The sequence below is a fragment of the Canis lupus genome, chromosome 5, assembly GCF_003254725.2.
Source record: "Canis lupus dingo isolate Sandy chromosome 5, ASM325472v2, whole genome shotgun sequence".
Taxonomy (NCBI): Eukaryota; Metazoa; Chordata; class Mammalia; order Carnivora; family Canidae; genus Canis; species Canis lupus.
In genome coordinates this window covers 83,807,742-83,816,725 of record NC_064247.1, presented here as the reverse complement: position 1 = coordinate 83,816,725, position 8,984 = coordinate 83,807,742, and the positions used below count along the sequence as shown (strand labels likewise).

The following is an 8,984-nucleotide window of genomic DNA, read 5'->3' as shown; positions in this document are numbered from 1 at the left end:
TCCCCAACATGGAAGAGGGGGGGCTATTCAGTCCCATTTTGTGGATGAGGAAGATAGTCCCAGAGAGTGAAGTAGAAATCTGCTCTCAGTGAGTGAGAGGTAGAGTAGGATTTCCACTAAGAATTTTCCAGCCCCAGAGCAGGTGCCTACTGCTGTTCCATCTGTGGTAGGTGAGTTCATCCTTTAGCTTAATTGTCAAAGTGTCCCTGTCCAGAGAGCTATCCTTGACTCCTACAAACAGTGCCATGAATTGGTTTCCTTCTCTGCTCCCCAAACCCTGTATCCAAATCTTGAAAATGGTACTTACTTTGTTACTGTAAAGATTTACTGGGGCACTTGGGTGGCTCAGTCAGTTAAGTGTCTGCCTTCAGTTCAGGTCATGATCTTGGGGTCCTGGGATCGAGCCTCATGTATCAGGCTCCCTGATTAGTAGGGAGTACGCCCGTCTCCCTGCCTCTGCCTCTCCCTCCCACTTATTTGCACTCTCTCTCTCTCTCTCTTAAATAAATAATAAAATCTCTTTTTTAAAAAAAGAACTATTTATTTGCCTACTTTCTGTTAAACTGGAAGGTTCCCAAGGGCTGAGATGGAGTCTTCTATTTTCATATATATCTAGGTTAGCTTTGCACACAATACGACTTATCCAAGTCATTGAAAGATGAGGGTTTTGTCATTACAAATAAGAATTAGGCAAGTCAGAGAGATGATGTAATAAACAGAGGTCACACACCCAGTCACTTTGGAATCAGAATGTAAAAATCTCTATCTCTGGACAGAACTTTGTTCCTGTATATTCAAGTCAGGATTAATAACATTTCTGTGATGCCCCGCATACATTGTTCAAGGCTACCAAGGCAGAGTCGGAAAGGTGGGCACATACATATACATGCACAGAAACATAGATCAAATATTGGTCTTAGTTGAGATATTTGAAGCATTAACATGGTAATTAACTAGCCTCTCACGTGACCCTAATTCATTCTCTCTCAATCTCTCTCTCTGTTTTTGAGATAACCTTTCATAACTTTTATTTAACAAATATGTATTGAGTACTTGCCATGTTGAAGGCAATGCTGTAGATGCAGAGGATACAGAAATATGTCTATACTTACAACTTACACATCTTAATTTCAATGATATGAAGGAAAAGTGCAGGGTGCTTTGAGGACATATGATAGAGATAGAGCCTTGACCGAGGCTGTTTCTTCAGTGCAAATGTCCGTGGAGGAGAGAAGACAGATCTGAGATCTCAAGGACAGATGGTATTTGTGTCAAAAGTAAGTAGATGAAGGGATAGGGCCCCACGAAGTGCTTAAGAAACTAAAGAGAAGCTGATGTAACTGGAATCCAGAGGTCAAGAGAAAGAGCTGCATGGACACACTGGAGACATGGCCGGTGCCCAGATCACGCAGGACCCTGCTAAGATTACTGATATTCTGTTATTTGTTCTAAAAGGAGTATAAAGGCATTAAAATGTTTCAGCTAGAGAATAATATAGTCAGCCTTGAATTTCTCTCCTTGGTGTGACGGGAACAAGGTGGAAGGAGGTAAGAATGGGTGAATGGGTGTTGGGAGACCAGGCATGAAGCAATGAAGTAGTCAGGGAAGAGATGACAATGGCATGTCTCCAAAGTCTGCAAATCTCCAGAGCCTTCTATCTTGGTCTCTCTTTGTAGACAAGGGAAGGTTCAGTCCTCTGGTTTTGGCCATAAACCATTAAAGAAACTTTCCCCTAGAAAGTAGCTCTAACTGTACAGCGCCATCTTCCCAAATGTCTTTCCAAGGCACCGAGTGTGGAGAAAATTTATGCTGGGCTTTTTGCATCCATGTGTGTTGAAGGCCTTTGAGATGCTATAGATTTCCTCTCTCTACCAATCTCGTATTCCCCTTTGTGTGGCTGAGCTTTTCCTCCCCGAAGCTGGTGAAGACCTGACTGGAGAGGCCCACATCTGGGAGTAGCCTGAGTGGCCCGTTGAATTAGCCACTGCCTGGAACCCGATGGAGACCAGTTCTCCACCTTGTTTGTGCCTCAGGTAGAGGGCAAGGGTGTCTTCAATTCCAGTATTTCCCTGCTTCGTCTTGCTGGCACTCACACTCAGAGCTGATGCCCACGGAGGCTCATCATCATCACCTCCTCCTCCCTCCGCCCTTCCCCTTCTCCTACCTCTCCTTCTCAATACAAAGGGGTGGAGGGATGAGGATTGGATTAGTTTAGTTGAACTTGCTCTGCAATATCAGAGTTGAAGAAAAGGGGAAAAGAAACATCCTCTGGGTTCTTTCCGAAGCATCCTCTGGGTTCTTTCCGAAGCAGTAGTTGCGTCTCTCACTTGCAAAGATAAAGATAATGTCAAATTAATGGCTCAGCCAGCCTGATTAAGCCTCTTTTTCATCTTCTCCAAAACTGCATAGGAGTACTGCAGCCATCACTGCTCTGAATCAGACCTAATAACAACGGATTCCCATACCCTTTTATCACATGAGATCTGGCGCTTTCCCTGGGGCTCACCTAACATATTTTCTTGCCTTTCACAGTTGGGAAAATTAATAAATAAAGAATAAATTTTTTAAAAAAGAACAAATTCATTCATTCATCCAAAAATTGATCCAGCATCCATTTTGTTGTAGGCTTTGTGCTAAAACAGGGAATCAGAGAAATGTGAATATAAAAGTCTGCTGCTGAAGAGCTCACTGCCCTGTAAACAGTGAATTAACTAACCCTGGCCTGGTAAGGGCTCTAACCTTGCAAGGGACTGATAGTTCATAGTGAAGCAGGACAGAGTGGCCTGGCCCCCAGGCCCAAGGCTTCTGCAAAGGCTAAATCAAGAGTTCTATTTCTAGTGGAAAGGATCCTGGTTTTGTTTTTAGCAGAAAACATCTAACTTGGTTAGCCTTGGAGTTAAACACAATTTTTTTTTTTTTTCTCCTTATCTTGTGTTTGTCAAGCTGGGAGTATTTCAGCTACTACATTATTGGACAGATAAATGTATATTTTAGTGCTTTAATTTGGATCCAGGAAAAGATTCAGAATCTTTGTAAAATGTATTCAAAGGCCACCCGTACTGCAACCATCCAATGTATTAAGTGCTGACTATGTGCTGGCAAATAATAGACTCTAGCCTCTCATTTCTTGGCTGGACGGGATGTCTGATTAGCTGCATACTACCAAGCAGAATGCAGCTCAGACTGTGCCGTCATAAGTGATACACACATAGGATTTGGGGGGGCTCCTTGGTGGCTCAGTCAGTTATCATCTGACTTTGGCTCAGGTCATGTTCTCAGGGTCCTGGGACAAGCCCCATGTTGGGCTCCACACTAAGCAGGGAACCTGTTTGTCCCTCTGATCTCCTGCCCTGGTTCTCTCTCTCTCTCTCTCTCTAATAAATAAAATCTTTAAAAAATAGTGAGGATTTGGAGTGGCTTCATAAAGGACAGAACTTTTGCATCAGTCCTAGAAGAATGGGCATGATGTTAACAAGTGGCCATGTACCAGGAAATGTCCCTCCGAGTATGATCCTTGATAAACTATTTCACCCATTTGAGTCTGAGTTTCCACAACTATAAAGAAAGGAATGTTAATGAATAAGATTACCTGCCTCATGATGTGAGTGCTAAATGAAATACTTAATACAAACCCAATCCCTGATACACAGCAATAAGAACAGTTGTGGCGGTGATCATGATGATGTTCATGATGAAGGTGATAATAATGAAGACAATTTGGTGGCGATGATGATGATGGTGACAATGATCACGACGACGGTAGTGATGATTAAGATGATGGTGGTGCTGGCAGTGCCTCTGATGGTGGTGGTGGTGCTGCTGCTGGTGGTGGTGGTGGTGGTGATGATGAAGATGATGGGTGGTGATGGATGGATTATAGTGATAATGTTGATGATGATAGTGGTGGCGGCAGTGCTGTTGGTGACGAGGAAGACGAGGTTGATGATTTGGGGTGGTGGTATTGGTGATGGTGGTGCTGATGGCCATGGTAAGCTTCACCATTTCCATAAATGTCGTTGATAACCTTCACAGATGCTTCAGAACTTTATAATAAATCAACTCTTCCTTTCAGGGGTGGACATACACTAGTTAGGATGACAGTTTTCCCAAGGAATTTTCCAGTTATTCACGAGGCCCCAAATGACAGAGTGGCATCTTCCAATTGACAAACAAGGGTACAAGCCACATCTGCCCCGGGGTATTGCTGCCCAGTCACCCGTAGGCAGAAGACAACCAACAAAAGGATTTGACATCTAACACAGGAATTCCCTCTTACCTTTCCACAGAAAGTTTATTTTCTATGTGGGAGATTTGATGGATATTTCTTATTTCTCTGTTTTCTGTACTCGGCAGTAAACAACACATTCCATTTCATTCTTTACAGTGTTTTATCAATAACAAGATTGCCTCTATCTGCCTTTCTTGTAAGTACCTGGATTCAGGATCCTGCTGATAGCTTCTCTGATGAGCGGACTCCTTTAAGTCTGAAGAATGGCAGAAGGCTGGAGAAGAAGAATTTCTGGAGTTTTAATTGTGGTTTCTTCATTTATTTGCAGTGTGGCCGTGAGCAAGTTTCTTGAACGAACCCTGTAAGTTCTGTAATACCTAGATCGTTCTCTTTCTGGCTCCCTTCTGCCACCACCCTCACCCATTTCCTCTTTCTGGCCCTGTCTTTCTCATGCTCAGTGACTGTGATTTTAGGCCACCCAAGACACGTGCAGTGAGCTCCCTGGGGCGGCCTGATGCTCTCCTTAGCTGTAACAACAGCCCTGGGCTGGAGGCCAAGCTCCGATCCCCGATCCCCCGTGCTAGATCCCCGAGCTATGGAGAGGCTGCTGCGCTTTGTAGCAAGGACTGGGACTCTCGGGGAGCGTTGGGTGTGGCACTAAGATACAGACACCACCACACTGGAAGAGTTTGTGGAGTTGTGCATAGACGAGCATTTCTTTTAAAAATAGCCCACAGCTTCCTCCTGCAGCTTGGCCCCCTCCTCCTCATTCGGATTCTGCTGCAGTCTGTAATCAAACACGAGTGAAAGCAGGTCTACCTAACCTTGAGATAAAAGCTTTCTTAAAAAAGAAAAGGTAGTATTAAAAACTGAATGCTCTCCAGAAAAATGGAAATAAAAGACGAAGCACTAATAACAGCAATGAAAATAAAAATAACAGCGAAGTAGTTGAACATTTACTCTGTACCTGGTGTCTCACTAAACTCTTCACGTGCAATAGCTCACTTCATCCTTTCAGGAACCTCACGGGGTTTAGGCTAGTATTTCCCTAATGTGCACGTGAGGAAACTCAGTCATCAAGAGGGTAAATCATTTCCCCAAGAGGTACGACTTACAGGTAGCAGAGTCGGGATGTGCCTTGGTCCCTCTACCTTATGCTTCTTCCCAATGCACATGCCATCATTACAACATTCATTTCCCAGATCTTGATTAAAATGCTGATCTCTAAAAACTGGCAGGAGTGATAAAATACAGAGGAGCATCAGGAGTCCCAGGGGACTCGAGAATGAAGGGTTTCTCTGCTTCAGCATCATTGATATTTGGGACCAGATACTTTTTTGTTGTGGAGGCCTTTTCTGATCATTGTAGCGTGTTTTGCAGCATCCTTGGCCTCTACCCACTGTATGCCAGTGGCACCCTTACTTCCAGTGTGACAACCACAAATATCTCCAGACATTGCTGAGCGTTCTCTAGGAGAGCAAAATGCCCTAGTCCAAAACCACTGCTCTAATTTGGTCTGTCTCTCCAGGCCTTGATCCCACCACAAGAATGAGCTTAGCTTTCTTAATCTACAAAACAATCACGCCTTCCTTCATGTTTGGGTCCTGTCCTTCCAACCTTTCCATGCTGGCCACAGTTACTTTTGGTCCCAGCTCCACCAACAAATAAAATGAAGACAATACTTCATAGAAGTAATGTGTATTTTAAAGCATGACCTCCTTCATAGAGGACAATGTCAAATAATATTTATAAAAGAGCTAGGACATTATAATATCCAACAAATGCTAGTTAACTTCCTTTTGTCCATCTCACCTAAAATGCTAATGAAAACAAAAATGAATATCCTCTTCTGACCCTCTCACGAAAGAATCTAATAACCTATACTCTGTGCAAGCTGCTCTCAAGAATCGATAAAATCTTTTAAAACATCAGCTTCCAAATTTGACTATTTTGTGCTCTTACAATAAACAGACATTTAGAAACATCTGAATAATGGATAACTTTCCTTAGTTTTTATCCATATGGTTGTGCCTCTCAGATACAACTCAACAATGATTTTAGTTAACTATGAAAGCTTAAATGGGCTATGTATGGGACTCAGTCCATCAAGCCTTTTGTGTAAAACAAGACCATGGTGTCATAGATTTACATAACAATGCTTCAGATTTTGATGTGGAATAGAACTCATTTCATATCCCTGGCGCAGACTTTTCATTTTGATTGAAACACCAGATTTTCTGTGTGTATGTGTGTATGTATATGTGTATGAATGTGCTTGTGTATATACATATATATGAGTATATATGTATGAGAGTGTATATGTATGCATATACATACATGTATGTACATATAAATATATAGGTAATTACACAAACATATATATATATGATTATATATATTATATATAATTAATTCCATGCATCAGTGAGAAACATTATGTGGCTGACATAGAGCCATCTATATCAGAGGAAGAAATAAAAAAGAAAGTTTAACATATTGGCCAATCTGCATAGAACATGCATACACAAATGCAGCCCATCTTGGAAGGCAAAAACGGTACTTTTCTGCCTCTAATGGCTTGATAATAGCCATTATCAGCAACAATGCAAATGAAAAGAAAATAAAAAGAGGCATTTTTATGCACTGCCCATTAAGAGCAGCATACATATAAACTCATGAACTTGGAAAATAAATAAACAGACTGGTTGCTAAACAAAAGCTTGATTTCATTTCCAGTCCTGTCGATGGATAGTTTGTCATTAAAAAGATAGAGCTGTTTAAGCTGTCCCAAGGGAAAGACTTAAAGTGGGATAAAAAAGAATCCAGTGGAGTATGCAGACCTGAGCCAATTTTAAATAATTGCCATTCCACCGTGAATCTAAAGAGATTGTGTTGAGACATGGCCCATCAGTCACAAGGAGCAGGGCCTTCCTTTGGGAGGGGGCCACATGCCTGACTTGCCACGCTGTGGAGCTCCATGGAGACAACCCTTAGGCAAAGATTGTGGAGTCTCTGCCTTCATGATATGATAAAATTACACTTAAACACCTGTATGTTTCCCTTGCTGTTTTGCTTGTAAATCCTGAGAATACTGTCTGTTAATCTTGGAATGCAACTCAAGAGGTCATTAGGTAGAGCGGCTTGCCTTACCCTCTTTAAATCAGCTTAGCTCCATGAGTTCCTTTTATATCATTCCGTAAAGAGGTACTAACTTTATGTCTGGGTGCATTAACTCATTAAACGTCTTCTATACACAGAGCGTATGATAGTGGCTGGCACAGTAGATGCTCAATATATGACCGTTTCTATTATTCTTTATATTTTTTGAAAAGTAGCCAGGGTAAGAGAGACTTTATTGACTTCAGAATTAGATAGGACTACCTACAAATTGTTGCGTGTGTTCTTGGTTAAGGATTTAGCGTCTCTGAGCCTCATTGATGAAACAGGGATGACGGTACTTTGTACATTTCATGACCGTTGTAAAAATTAAATGAGGAAATGCTTGCAATAAGGGAGGGACTTACTAAATTCTCAGTGAAATCAGCTATTATTATCAACCCTGCTGTTGTCATTTGCATCTCAATAAGTGACAATTATTTCTATTATTCGAACTGCAGACATAACTGAGACGGAAAATGAATGGTACTCTTTTCTATTGCTTTTGCCTTGTGGTGAAGTCCTATACTTAGTAACCATATTCTTGACTTGGAGATGACATGGTTTTATGGGAAAATAGGAAGGAAGGGGAAGAGGATAGACATAAAAACCCAGAGTGTGAACCTTGGGTGATTAGGAGAGTCATCCATAGTCCTCTAAAAGAACAAGAAAGATCCAAGACGGTTCATTCAAAACCTCACTTTCATACTGAACATGGACTGTGCTGGGGTCTGGGGGTGGAACCATAAACAAGTTTTGCAGGTGCCTGGTTTAGGGAGCCTACGGTCTAGCGGGGGGGAGACAGGCCCTTAGAATACAATTGGCAGGTACCAGGGTGGGGTAGAAACTCAGCTATGGGGGCACTGAACCCATACTTGACGCAAAAAGGAGGCCTTTCTGGAGGAAAATGCATCTTGGCAGCTCCTAAATGGTTCATAAGACTTAGGAAAAGATGGCGATTGCTCTGCCCTTTATGAATGACCTTGTTTAGACTTCCTGAACTATAGTCTCTTTTCTATAAAATATGGATAAAAGAATATAGACTGTGATGACTGTATCTATTACATATTATACATATAAAATATGTGTTAAAATTGTGTGAATTTGCTCCATCAAGATTTCTTACTTCATCATTTTTCAGCCAATGCCAGTCTTCATTGCCAAGCTGAGGAGCTTGGGCCAGGTATTCACCAAGTCCGGTTCTCAGTTTGAAAGCCTCGTCTCTGAAATCCCATTCAGACATGTACCATTTGATGAATAGAACAAGACTTCTCGTTGGCAGATCTCTCGGAACCACGCCCACCCCTGCTCTCTCTCACTCTTGCTCTTTGCCATTACTCCCTCTCCCGCTCTCCGGTCCCTCCTTAAAAGGCCTCAGGCCCTGCTGAGTGCAAGAGCACATATTTAATGCTGGGCACACACTCGTTGGGGACCACTTCCCAGACCTCAGCTTCTCCCTCCATAATTGAAGTGGAGGCTTTGAAATGTTCAGTGCACTTTTCTCTGAAGCTGTAGCTGACCAGTTTCTCCTGCTGCCTCCCAAACCTTTAATTTGTCAGTAAAATTGTTCAGTTTTCTTATGACCACACGGGGTTTTTCA

At 42.2% G+C, this 8,984-nt stretch overlaps 1 long non-coding RNA gene across 1 annotated transcript; it reads left to right on the top strand.

The window, feature by feature from the left end:
* The first annotated feature begins 754 nt into the window (after positions 1-754).
* On the top strand, positions 755-6,113 carry LOC112647595 (uncharacterized). Its single transcript, XR_003128366.2, has 3 exons — positions 755-868; positions 4,385-4,424; positions 4,557-6,113. It is a non-coding gene; the product is annotated as an uncharacterized LOC112647595 (long non-coding RNA).
* The last annotated feature ends 2,871 nt before the right edge of the window (positions 6,114-8,984 follow it).